This window comes from Numenius arquata, chromosome 3 (genome assembly GCF_964106895.1).
Source record: "Numenius arquata chromosome 3, bNumArq3.hap1.1, whole genome shotgun sequence".
Classification (NCBI taxonomy): domain Eukaryota; kingdom Metazoa; phylum Chordata; class Aves; order Charadriiformes; family Scolopacidae; genus Numenius; species Numenius arquata.
In genome coordinates this window covers 9,598,946-9,613,687 of record NC_133578.1, presented here as the reverse complement: position 1 = coordinate 9,613,687, position 14,742 = coordinate 9,598,946, and the positions used below count along the sequence as shown (strand labels likewise).

The 14,742-nt window shown below is 37.8% G+C and overlaps 1 protein-coding gene across 4 annotated transcripts in view; it reads right to left on the bottom strand.

Moving 5' to 3' along the window:
- DPP10 (dipeptidyl peptidase like 10) overlaps positions 1–14,742 on the bottom strand; it is a 233,609-nt gene that overhangs the window by 59,956 nt on the left and 158,911 nt on the right. The gene's annotated exons all lie outside the window — the stretch shown is intronic.

Sequence of the window (14,742 nt, the reverse complement as noted above, 5' to 3'; positions counted from 1 at the left end):
TTTGATTGCAGGGTAGTTCATCGGCAACAGTTTAAGCTTTTTACTCACCAGTTGGGCAGCATCAGCGGTTTGTCTGGAGCTGGTGGAGGTTACCATGCGGTGGCTTCCCCTGCACAGAAGCAGTGAGTGTGTGTGGAGCAGGGCTTTGAGCTTTCCACCAAAGCAGGGGCACCTTCTCTACCAGAGGCTGCCACCAGCCAGTTAGCCCTGGCAGTTGAGACAGAGTTGCTACCAGGTATTTATTTCCACACGTCCTAGAAATTCGTCCAGTCACCATAGTTCAGACTTGTATGTACGTTCAAAGCCTGGTTTTCTTCAGGTGGAAGAGAAACAGAGCTGCAGCCCTTGCTGACAAAACCTATCTCCTTTCCTGGAATCAGTTATCAGTCTCACTTGCAGAGAAAAGCTACCAGAGAGGCAAATTTCTCTCAAACCTGAATTACAGAGGTAGACTTAGCAATCTAGCATGGGTCCTTTCTCTAACTTACGCATGGATAAACGAGTTTGCTTACCATGCAAGAAGTTCTTAAAATAGATGACACAAACACTAACCATACAGGTATAACGTATTGCCACTGCTATTCTCCAATACGAGAAGGAACCATCTCAGGTCTAGAAGCAACATTACTCACTCACGTCACGTTTGCCCAAGCTGAAGGTATGTCTCCCCACTCTGTACCACAATCAGGTACTTTTTGGCTTGTGTCACACTTTTTAGAGTAGTGTGGCCACCGTTTAAAAGCCATGAGAAGGTACAGTTGTCCTACAAGGCACAAGTTTGCAGATCCCCAGTCTAATATTTCCACATTGCCAAATATGAAACGATAGCAGAGATAACTAACAACTAACAAATAAAACAGAAGAAAATCAGTTAGCACAGCCTTTTAAATTGTCTTGATATTTATCATAGGGAAAACTTGGACATCTATCCCATAATGGTTAATATATCAGGGACTTATTTTCCTAACTTAATGAGTGAATCTTTCTAATTAATCCTCCAGAGTTTGAGCATGGCAGATCTGTTTGACTTCCTGATTGATACCATCAGCACAAATGCATTTTGCCATCAATAGTAATATGTAATGCAAACTGCAAGTGTCAGTGGAGTTTGCAGCCACGATTTACCCTTAGATAAGTTTTAAGAGCTCCTGAAATTAATTTTTCAAGATAAAAATAAAATACCCAGAATCCAGCACCTTGTCTTGAAGGAAAGAAATGGTGGAGTGTGACTAATGGCCTGGCTTGTCATTACATAGCTTCATCAGGACAAACACCTAGTTTAAGGAAGGTGCCGACCAAACTCTAAAGCTACTGAGCAGATACAGCTGGAAAGGAAACAAAGAAGGCATCTGTATCAATGCACCTTTGGTTAAAAAGAATATCTGAACAAGAAGCACCGGTCTCTTCCTGTGCAGGTGAATGTCGTACCTGTGAACCAAGGAAGTCATCAGATTCATCCACAGACTTCCTGACAAACAAATATATAAATAACTATTCCAACTTGGAACAATTTCAGCACTCCCACTTAATACCCCAGAGAACATAACAGTCTTTATTAGCTTTCACATAGGGAGTGTGAGCTATGACAAGACTGAGATATTTTTGATTATGCCCAGAAGGTGACCTTCAGGCATTCAAGAAATGCTGCTGCTGCAGAAATCCAGCAGTTGCTAATGACAGTGCTAAAGATGTCTACCTAAAGCATCTTCAGGCAGCCCATCTCTGGCTATATTTCCATGTGACCTTGGCAAGGACACACAGTTCACCACTCTTTAGACTGGCACAGGTGTCTTCAGAGCCCAACATTCTATGTAACAGACCACTCAACTGCGTTTTTTGCTCTATGCAGAGGGGTAAGTATTTTTACTGACGCAGAAACAAGTGTCATCCTGTGCACCCACACAGACAGTCTGGCTAACTGACTGACTCCACCATCACCACGGCCAATAGCTACATCTCAGCACAGGATCTATCAGACTTCTTCATTTCCTAAGCATACGGCAAAATTCCATCCCTTCTTCTTGTGAGACTGCCAGCTAATTAGTTGGATAATTAATTCTTCAAAAGCTTCAAGATGTTTTTTCCATCTGGGCTTGCCTCTTACCATTTGTTCTGTCTCCTGTCTTACCATGCATTAACCAGGGCCAAATCCAACTGCCCCCAGTTACACCAGTCAATAAAATTTCCAGATGAAATACGTTCTCCTGCTAACAACTGTCAATACAAATAATATCAGCTATTCATTAGACAGAATAAAGTCAAATAAAGAAGACTTTCTTAGTCGCTCAGCAAATTTCGTACTTTGCTCTTCAGAGATCAAACCAGCTTCAGGTTTGATCTACTGAGTTGGCACATACTAAGTTGGCACAGCACTATTTTGCAGTTGAACCTCATACTGGGAAGAGAAAGATCATCCCATGACACACGCAGCAGCTGTCTTTCTACTAGTCCTGAGTTCATGTTGGAGCATGAGGCGGAACACAACACACAGCAATGGGGGAATCATAGAATAGAATCACAGAATCACTTCAGTCGGAAACGACCCTTAAAATCATTGAGTCCATTAACCATTAACCCAACACTGCCAAGTCCACCACTAAACCACCTCCCTAAGAATGAGAGTAACTTGTTATGCTACCTAGATGACAGCTAAAGGAGCACCATATGTAAGTACAGTTTAAATAGCTTTAATAAAGCCAGTTTAACCGGCAGTTAACTAGCAGTTAAATCCCAGAGTGAAAGATACTGGCACAGAGCCCTCACACATAAACATTATGAGGAAAAATTAGTTCGAAGCTAAACAGATTGATCGAAAACTTGCTTGGTGGTGTTTATGCTTCATGATAAAATGTATGCATACATACATATTATATATATGCAAAGAGTTGACGTTCTTCATTTCTTGAACATTGTGCTGCTCCATATGCAAAGTTCAGCACAAACACATGATCTTAAATAAACAAATAAATAAGTGGTATCTTAAATGACATAATTCATTTTAAAATTATTTTTGAGTGATTTTTAGAAAAAAAAAAAAGTGGTTCCAATTCCTACTGCTGTTTCCAACACATTATAGAAAATGCAAATATCTGTGCACTTCTGTTGATTTGTAAATAATATTGGAACTATGTTTGGATTGTAGGAAGAAATTAAAATCAAATCCCTGCATCCACATGGAAACCATTTGGTTGTGGTTTTTCAACACTTGCTGTCAAGATTACAAGTTTAGTTTTCATTTAAGTACTTAACATATTTGTTACCACTTTCTGTCTCACAGATCTGAAAAATTTTACAAATAGCTCCACTTCAGCAACTTACAATTCATTTTCAGCAATTTAAAAAAAATATTGCAAATCAGCCACAGTATCTGTCTATGAATTACTGTTGCCAAGAAAGACCTGGGTCGGCATCTTCTCTACCGCCATTCAACATCGTCTAAAGCCCCGATAGACACATTTTTTCCAGTGGAGCCGCTGATTATATTACTCGTAATCACAGTGTAATGGTCTTTCTCCAGGTCCAAACTGAACAAAGATTTCCTTGTTATCTATGATTTCCCTTACGATATCCCTCACTTACAGACTTAAATTGCAATTATCAGACCATTATACCCACTGCTACAGAAGATGAGTACCCCTTTCTGCCCTTTTCCCTTGCCGAAATCTCATTACTTGAAGCAGCTTTCCACTGAGGAACAAGGTGCACTGCTGATGCAATGCTGATTTTTGGAAGAAAACTCTTTCTAACATCATCCATAAAAAATGGACATACAGCATTATATAGGTACAGTTGTTTATTATACCCAGTTAGAAGTTCTGTGACGGCAATCCAAACCTCCTGGTCTGTATCAAAGCTCCTCTATCCAAGAGCTGCAGTGAGCCATGGAAACCGTCCACGTCTCCATTTCATTGCAGGAAAGAGGTGGCTTTTCCTGTGTTCTATGATGAACTGGTGTTGTGATGCCATTTGGCTTTATTCTACCTAAAGCTTCAGACTCAACATTCATATTCAACACAACTCTACTTAATAAAGTGCTGGGCAGAGGGATCACTCAAACTGCTCATTGGCTGCACACACCAATCTTCCTGTGACAATGCTCTATACATGGGCGTTTCCGAGTTAGGTGCTGATTTACTATTCCGTACATGTGAATGTGAGATCTATTGTATATGAAATCACACAGACAAATCAGATTTCTAGGGGGTACTTTGCACATGTTGGAAAAGTAGCAAGATAAAGGGTCAGTATCTTCCATTCTTGCCCATGGTAATAAGCTGTGGAAGAAGCTCCATGGTAATGAATTGGGACACTCACACGTTGAGAGTCAAGTAAAATGCAAGGTGGCAAACTATTACCCGAACCAGTTAGAATGCATTTCACTGGTGCGACAGATTATTCTGCTGGTATCTTTCTTACAGGTCCTGGAGCGATCTCCAGAACCAAAGAGAATTACTTTGGATAATATAAAACACAAGAAAGTGGCTTATAAAGTTTTTATAAGTGTAATTTTTGGATGGTTAGAGTATTTATTTGTGACTTTGTCAGTTAAAATTATGCAGACTTTTTCCAATATCCTTCTTTTTTTTTTTTCCACATCTTACAAATTTTCTATCCAGATCACATATGTCACAGAATGACAAATTCAAGGAAAGTTTTATGGAATTGTATTGCAAAGCAGCTCTATGTCATATCCCTTTCCCCTGCACTATATCCGTAGCCTGTTTAGATTGTGAGCTCCCATGGACAGGGACTGCAGGTGAAAATGTCTGATAGAATTTGCAGCACAAATTTTTTGCAGGTCTCCAATAGTGCAGAATGGCTCTGATCTCCTCTTTATGATTTTTTTTCTTTTGCAGGTCAATCTCAACTGGTATAAAATTTTCAGAGGTGTTCAGCTCTGACTTGCTCCAGCTCTTACTCCATAGTTCCACGTGCACCACAGACCACTAAATTATGCAGACACTGGTCACAGCAGGTACCATCAGCTACCTAAGAAAAGCATGGCAGTAGATAAAAATCTACCCTTATATGATCTATGTTTCAAAATCATAGACACATTGCAAATGAGGCAGAAAAAAATAATAGATAATAACAAAATTATTATAATTGTAAGCAATAATAACTATATTCACTCTTAAAGGTACCAATTTTCTAAGATTGTGATTGACCTAGACAAGAATTTTCCCAGGGGAAGCTTTCAAACCTTTTGATTATGTTGTAATTATGGCAGAGAGGAAATAGCTGTTGATCAGTATGAAATATGGACACCTCAAAACACATCCCAATGTCACATACCGCCTTTTTTATTTTTTGTCAGTTCCAATATGTTAATTTTATTTTTGCAGTCATCAGGCTGCCAGACATAGCACGAACAACAGAACAGAACACCACTTTTCTGCGGTCTAGATTAATGCCACTGCATCACAGTAATGTGTTAGCACAATCGTTTCTGAACAACTGCAAACAATCTACAAGGCTATTATATTTAATTGCTATTTAGATAGTTTATAAATCTACTGTAAACAATAGCGAGGATGCACTCATAATGCAGCTACAAGATTAGTTAGTAATGTCATGGAATAAACCAGGTCATGAACTCACAGAGTATCAGCAACCCCACAGTAACTCTGATGGTTTTGTCCTTGATTTCCAATAAAAGTGAAGTAGCGTCGCCCTCTCGCTTAGAGACACACTAATTGTGTTGCCTTTCCAATGATATTGGATCATGACATTCACTAAATTCACACCCTGCCTAATCCCAAAATAACTTATTCCTGAGTCCAAACATTGAGCTACATGTTGTATAAACAAAATCACATAGCTGAACTATGACCTATGCAAAAAGCAACTTCTTTATAAATCTTTGTGATTGCACAGAAGATTACGGTAAGACTGTCTTGCCCCTGAGCTGATAGTCTGGATCTACTGCTTCCTCCCCACGGAGCTGCCTGAAGAACCATGCTGGCTGCAGCACTCTGCCAATGTCTTTGAGGGATTGGACTGCTGAGCCCTTTAGTCTTCGTCTGTGTAAGTGATGTGTATAACAGACTTATCTATAAACAGCGTACACTCAGGAACTCACACTTCTTGTTCCTCGCATTTACTCATAGCTTCTGACTAATGAACCAGCATGGAAGAGCATGGACAGAAATGTCACTCTTACATGCCTGGGTTGCTCCTACAGACTTACAATAAAATCATAATCTGCCCTTACCATAAAATCTTTTAAAATGACGTCTGATATTTTGAAGGCTCATCTCACACTGATATCAAGCCTTCAATTATGTCCAGATTGATCAATCTATAACATAAAAATTTTTTAGCCTAGTTACACTGGAAGAAAAAAGGCAATGTTGGGAGATGGGATAATATCTAAGATTACTGTCTAGACTTGGCACCAAAGGAAGAATTTTCTGTTTCCTTTGACAAAATGTAAGAAAGTAGCAACCTAACAGCAAGGACCAAAGCTGAAAAAGACAAAATTGAAAATGCTGTGCTATTAAGTCATATTTATGTTTTCTATTATTCCTACAGTGGTAGATGATCCCTGAGAACTTTGTACATTATTCAAACGCAGAAGAATACCAGGATGCCTCTAAGCATCTTCTATATGAGAAACCCAGGCAGGATTTAACACAAAGCTTTGTCCTTTAGGCTGCTATTGATGACCCAGCCCATCTTGTCGTACGGTACGTGTGCCTTGGTCTCCCCACTGTGCACACTGTTCAAGTTGCCCGTTGTCTTTATGGTGGGCCAACATTTTAGTGGATGACATCGATCTGTACAGACTCCACAGCCATTTACCACTTCACACAGGAAGGGCATTCAATGTGAGAAAGCCAGTTTGTCTTAAAATATCTCATTAGGAATGAGACAAATAGGAAGGAGAAAATTCTGACTAACTCTTAAAATAGCATGTCTGTTTGGGACAGTTCAGGGTCTGAGAAGTAACACTTGAAAAGAACTGCTTGCTTTCCTTCCACACAAAACTTCCCTCTTCTATTTCTGTAAATGCACTGGCATCTGCCATAGACGGTGAAATAAAAATGTGTAGTGTTCTGCAATACTATCTGGTATGATCAAGTAATACCTATTAGTCACTACGGATCAAACCCTGCTAATATATATAAAACGTTTATATAAACACATGAGTATTATTAGTGCATGAGTTCACCACACCCTGACCCTCAGATGAAGCAATAAATACTTTGGTCTGCACAGATTTCCATTTTCTTCATTAATGCTGCTTCCACCAGCTTAAAACAGACCTTTCAAACACCAGTTTGTGTCCACAAAAGTAAGAGTTTTAAGTGTTGGCTGATTGTCAGGTCCTTCAGCCTTCTTTCATCCCTGCCAATCAATGCTTCTCTTAGAAATCAACAGTACACCTGAAAGGAGGTTGTAGAGAGGTGGGTGTTGGCCTCTTCTCCCAAGTGAATAATGACACGACCAGAGGAAATGGTATGAAGTTGTGGCAGAGGAGGTTTAGATTAGATATTAGGAAGAATTACTTTACTAAGAGGGTGGTCAGGCACTGGAACGGCCTGCCCAGGGAGGTGGTGGAGTCACCATCCCTGGAGGTATTTAAGAAACGTGTAGACGTGGCACTTCAGGGCATGCTCTAGTGCCCGAGATTGTTGGGGGGTTTTTTTGTGTGTGTATGGTTGGACTCGATGATCTCAAAGGTCCCTTCCAACCATGAAGATTCTGTGAAACTTCTGTGAAACCTGACTTTTTAATCCTCATTCTCCAGAGCCATCCTGGCCTTGAAGCTGTCTGTGAATATACACTGCCCACAATTGCACATCTGCAAGCAGTTCACTGCGTTCCACGATCCGGCTCAGGCTGAGTCAGCATGAGAGCCCAAGTCACTTCAACTCAGTGCGGCAAGAGTTTAATCTGCTCTGATACTTCAGTGGGGAAGTCATAACCCCTTTGGAGGGAAAAAAAACCAAACAACCCATGATGGAATTTAATGTCTCCTTTTCAAGAAGGACTTAGCCAAAATAGAGCGAAAGAACCTACAAGAGTGTTGAACATGACCAAAGCTGTGTGGTCAAAACCTGTTTTTTTTTTTCTTCTCATCACAGCTGTCTTGCTGATAGAGATTAAATGGGGAGTCATGACATCATCATCTATGAAGTATATACAGCTTTTACCTTTTTTTTTTATTTATTTTTTTTAATCAATAACAAGGACCATTTTTACCATTCCATTTTTACCCATATGCAATGGGTAAAATCCTGGCTTACTGACATAAAAAGCTCATTGATCTAAACTGGGCCAGGATGTCACCTCTTGACCACTGGAACAACTGAACTAACTTTCAAGGACACATATCATAGGGGCAAAGGAGGTTCAACCTCACTGAAGAGGGGTCACTGTCACTTCCACTGACAGAAACCTGTCTATATTTTTGCTGGACACTATGTGTCAAATAGAAAACAAAAGTTATCATACAGTAAACTAAAGCTATCAAATAGAAGAGCCAGAGGAACCCTGCCACACAGCAACAGCTCAGGGAATTTTGCTGCCAAGTTGATTTTATCCCCCTAGCTTGTTCCTAGCCCAAACTTGTAGGCACTGGTACCATCACAGAAACTCAGAACTCTTCTGCAAGTCTTCTGCAAAAATTTTACAAAAGATAAATAAAATTTGTATTCACCATTGGCTAAAACAACCTCTGGCTTAAAACCTGAACGACAAAGGCACTAGAAATGTCAGTTCCTCAAACTCACCTCTTTTGACATTTTAGTGCCTTACTATAGTGAATCTTCCCCTTCCGTTTGCCTAGGTGGTTAGGAGGTAATACAGAATAGAATATATCTGATTTTCTTATCTCACAGATAAAACTGACATTTATACCATGTTACTTTACCAAAAGATGATTAAGTAATTATATGATCCATGGACATAGGTAAGGCTGCAATGTTTTTGGGCAAGATTTGGGGGTTATATGAAAATACAGGCCATACTAAAACTTGTTACCTAATCTTTCCCAACTCTGATTTAGCAAAAGGTTCAATCAGATTTTGACCTCTCTTCTCATTGACTGTGTATTTAGTTTTTATGAGTGGCTATTTCTAAAGAACTCTTGACTTCTGAAGTTTAATTTTCTTCTTTCTGCATTACATAAAGCTATGCAATTTTCACACAAGAAGCACAGCAGTCCTATTTTATGAGCCATTGGACTTGCAGTTAATATTAGCTAACAGACAGAAGTGTGAATATTCAGATATGCCTTGTTACACATACACATGTTGAACAACATGATAGTCTAGATGAGAGGGGCGTATTTCTATTTTCATTGCTCCCTGCAGGCTGCTGCACAGAAAAATCCTGATGACTGGTCCTATCAAACGTGTGTCTGTGCTTGTTTGCACGTGTCTTTGTGGGACTGTGTAAATATATATATACACACAAAATATGTACGTGAAAAAATAATTCACCTTCTAGCACAAAGATATGTCAAATTTCCAATACAAAAGTTATTGATATGAGACTGGATAGAAAAGTGCATTACCTGTGTGCACAGTTTACATACTGCTTCAAATATTAGCTGCATGCTAGAGCACTGATAACAGAATAAGAATCAGGGAAAGGGGAAAGGAAACATCTTTTATCTCCCTTCTCAATTTATTCACTATAAAGCTGCTGGGCCTTTTATTGTTCCACATGAAAAACAGTAGTAGAGGAATAATGCTCCTATAAAACATATGATTTTCTTATTATTTCTTCACCTCTTTCAGATACAGCCAAGTAGCTATTTTCACAAAGGTCTAGCAATATCTAATCCCTAATAGTTAATATTTTTAAGTTACCTTTGATAGCAGGACATGTTCATTGCATTTCACTAAGCAAAATGAAAAAGGAACTTCTGTGCTCAACTTAGCCTTGCTTCCTTTTATAAATGTTCCTGCGCTCTAGAGCTCACAAAACTTTTACTGAATATACCAAATCTTGATATGTAAAGATGTATTTTTCTCTGTTTTCCAAAACTGCCTGTGTTTTCTGGCTGCAATCTCCATTTTCCTTTTCCAAGATGGAGAAAACTCCTTTTGTATTGATTATCACTTTTGAAACTAGTGACCATGCATTTAATGTTTATCTCCTCCTCCAACCCCATCTATATTTAAGTGGAGTGGGCACTTAGAAATTAATAATTGAAAATGGAGATTAGTTCAGTAGAATACCTTAAGAGAAACTAATAATTTAATTTTTTCTTTGAAGAATAGTTCTAATCGAATTATTTAGATAGAAAGGCAAAAAACATTTACATTTTACAATGCTAATTTGAGAAATCCAAGAGGAAATGCAATGTATAGCAGCAGCTTAGGAGGGATACTCTAATTCTTATGTAAAGAAAAATATATTTTCCATACTCATCATGACCTTGATAAAAAGCAGGTTTTGTACCAAAAATAAAGCAGCAGAAAGCTTTTGCAAGTATGCCAGTAAGTGGCTTTTATATCATTTCATAACAAGATCTGACCATTTAGCACATTTCATCTAACACAAAATACCAGAATGCCCAGTCTTGCAAAATAATACATAATCAAACTTTAGCTGCTGGCCAAAAGTTGTTATTAAAACATTTTTTTGTGTGCCTTTTTTTCTTTAAATATTTTCACTTTTTGATTCAAATCCTCAGCTTCTGACACAGTAAGTTTCCCAGTTGGAATCTAGAAATGTAATAAAAACATTTGGAAGAGAAAGTAAAAAGGCTTTAGTAGCCTCTTTAATTTCTCATTGCCTTCAGAAAGACATGACTTCAGCATTTGCTAGAATTATGGTCAAATCCCTTAAAGACTTAACTCAGTGGGAAACACTCAACCATTCCAGTTCCCTTTCTTCACAGAAACATCCTCCACAAGACAAAGGATCTCCAACTATGCTTTGAAGTACAGAAGTTCTATAAGGAACCCCTCACGTGTTTTAAATAAGAAAATTCACCTGAGGTTAATGTCACATTAAAATGTTCTTGTTTATTTCTGCTTTTCAGAATAAATTCAAGCAGACATTTTCCTCTCAGTCTTACTGCCATTTGCCTCATTAGCATAATGATTAAAAGGAAAGACGAAATAAAGCCTTGACATTTCCATATGTGATTTTAAGTTACTCATATAAAAATACAGCAAGTCAAAAGAGCAAAAGACTTTGAAAATATAAGCAGCAGATTAAATATATTTATTTAGGACTTAGTTCATTAGCATTAATTAAGCTTCTACTTGGCTCATGAACCCCGAGAGATCTGTTCTTCTTCATTTGCAAATGGAAGTGTTTTTGCCAGGAGGGGGTGCCAAGTACCCACAGCATTAATTATGCAAAAATAAAACACATGACAAATATTTTACAGAAAGTTAAGTTACCATTTTTTATAGTAGTTGGACTTTGAACCTTCATAGAGCAAATAGTAAATGAAGCATTCAGCAACTAATGGCTGTTAAAGCATCTGTTGAGCAAGGTATGTGTCTAACATAGTCTTGATAATTTCTCATTTACTAAAAATAGTCCAGTGCTTTATCTAGGTACCTGGCAAATAATGTAACATCAAAGAACTTTTCTGCTGCAATATTTCTATTATCTAAAATGGCATTTGAAAGCCATAGAAAAAAGCTAAAATTTTGAAGAGAAGGCAATTGTAAGGAAATGTCATGTTAATACAGCAATTCAAGAGTCTGATAGATATTAGCATTTTTGTGGGCCAATAGGTGCTGATGCGAGGGGATGGACAGATGAACCTCCAAATGAGACAACGAGGATAAAGGTGACTGATCACAAAGCAGAGGGGCAGAGACTTCTTGAACGAGTACATTTATTAATAACAAAGCAGACTTTTCTCTGGGTTTTTTTTCTGGGTTTCTGTTTGTTGCTTTTAGGTAGTTTTAATATAAGGTGATGTCCTTTCTCACTGGATTTTTTTTTTCATTCTTTTTGTAAAAGCTTCAGCTTCTAAGCCCTATTATTTGTGAGTACCTTGTTCCATTTTTTGGAACAAGAGGATAATGTTCTTGTTTTTTAATATTTAAAATATTTTCTAAAAATTGATGAGAGCATCCTGAGTCCACAATTCAGCTACAGTCAACAAATTGTTCTTTGTGTATACAGGATAATAGGTAATTCTACACAATTATGACCTAAATTACATTAAAGCACAGTAAAAGCTCATCTTCAGTCCTACCATTTTATAATGCTATGTTTTGGTTGATGGCATAAAATTTTGACAAAGAAAGCCATCAAGCCTCTACAAAATGATCTTTTTAGTATTCTGAATAGCTTCACTATTTTCTTCGTTTCTGCTTTGTTAAAATATGCATTTATTTATGCATAGACATTCATACATAAATCCATCGATCATTATTTATGCTGATCCATCCAAACATATAACTCAAGCTCCCTTCGAAAACACTTAATGTATTGAAAGAAAAAATGAGCTCAATGCAATAAATAACATAAAATACTTATTATGAATACAAAGTCAAAGAGACTTATGTGGATATTTGTTCATAGAAGAAAGTGAAAATACAGTATTTCATACCAAATAAAACAACATGCTACTACCCAGGCAGAAGAAACTTTATGTAAAACTTTTAAGAAAAAGCTATGTCAAACTGAACAACTTCTGACCACACTTCACTGGAGCTACTTGAAGTGATCCATCCGATGACTAATCGGGAGAACTATCTGCATCGCAAGAAGCACTGCTGAGAAACACTACATCTTTCATAACAAACTCCACATACGCTGGAGACCAGAGGTCAGTCTTTATATTCAGGCTTCTACCGCGATACATCTCCAAAGACAGATCCAGACAGAAAAAGCTGTCTCTCCCTTGTCAGATACAAGCCAGGTCCAGTACAGAAACATGAAAACCTTTGCTACAAACTATTGGAGAAGATAAGGCCAAAGAAGAGAGAAAATTGCATAAAAACTGAGTATTTCTAAACCAGAGGCCCTTTAAAATCCCCCCAAGCATTCTCCTCCTCAGTAAAGCCCTCCTGCCGGGTATGGGGTATCTCTTTCTCAGACACATGCAACGAAGCCTCTAATCAATTAAACAAAAGGAAGAAAAATGCTGATTAAATCAATTAGGTGTCTCATTGTGCTGGTTTATTTTCCCTAGAAATACTTAATGCTGCAGTAGGGGATTCTATAGAAGAGAAATAATGAGATAATCAACTGAGCTCTTCCAAAATTTTTATCAAATATGAGGAAATATGAGAAATATTTAACAAATATATAAACAGCTCCCTAACACACGAAGACATACAGAAAAGGTATTTTAGATCTGGCATAGTTCTAACACATTTAAAAGATAGCAATTTAAAGAATGTGACCTTGAAAGCAGTTCTCAAAAATAACATCTCTGTGACCTTAAAATACATTAATTCATTAGATAAAAGTTTGTTCTCCCCAGTAGCAAACATTTTCAATTTCACCACCAAAATGTCATGACTCAAACAGCAGATGTTTCTCTGAGCTTTTCTCTTAATCTTTAAAAAATCCTCTACTCTAGGTAAATAGCAAGAAACTGAAATAACTTGCAACCACCGTGGTAGCTTCAAAACAACGGGATTGTGGCCCAGTCACTTGGTAGCTGATATAAACCTAACTCTGTTCTTCACTAGCCACATGTGGCCTGCTGTCCCATTAGACGGCCCTAGAAATTATTCATAACAGTAGATAACGGACTGATGCATGATTTTCACAAGGATGTAAAGCATCACTGTGTACTTGATTTCACTGCAGCCATATTCCCTCCTCTGTGCAATAAGCACTTCCTGGTTTCATACAAATTTTCCTGCTCATTTAACTTCTTTTTTTGCCTCTTCATCTTATATTATCTATTTGAAACATTTGACAATTTCCTCTCATTAAATAACTCAAATTAAAATTCCTTTGTAGGCTACATCGTTCCTTAGGTCTTCTGCAGAACTAAGAATTGGAAACATTTTATTTTACACTACAGCCAATTTACTGAAAATAGCGGATCCAAGTCCATGTGTTTTCTCACATCATTTGGATTTAGTCCAGGACCTTCCAGATAGTTATATCATAAAGTTAGGATCTTTGGCTCAGTAAGGCATACCTATCCCTTGTGTTTCAAATCTTGTGCTAATTTTGCTGACCCGTCATGGGTATAGTACTGCTATTCCTTTCTGTGCAGCACCTGGAAGGGTGCTATTCCTCTTCATTTTTGGAGGGCTACATATAATTTGTTTATGTGATGGCCGCAGGGTATGCACCACGGGTCTTTCTAAATGAATTTTTTTTTTACGAAGTTAATTTGTTCTCTTCTTGTTCTTCAGCAGTAATGAATGGCTTTTGGAGATTGCTCAAGTTGATACACTGATTATTTTACACAGAGTATGTATTACACTGCTTGCTTTATTTATTATGAATTATTACTATTTCCTTATTATATGGAAAAGACACATAGGTATTGTTTAGGAAGGGACTCTGGTAAACCAATGGTAGTGTTTGGCAACATGGATCTGTAAGACCGCATCTTTGTTCAAACCCAGATATGCGCCATCAATAGCTACTGCTGATGGGTTACCATGCTTTAGGTCTTTACCTTTATGGCTTCCTCTTTACCCAGTTTCACTACCAATTGCTTCCTGTACTATCTTTATTCAAAACTCACTGATAAAGTACTTTTTCCTAATGACAAATTTTATAACCGAGAACCATTATGGCAATGTGTCCTCAGTCACACATCTTTTCTCTGCTTAACCTATT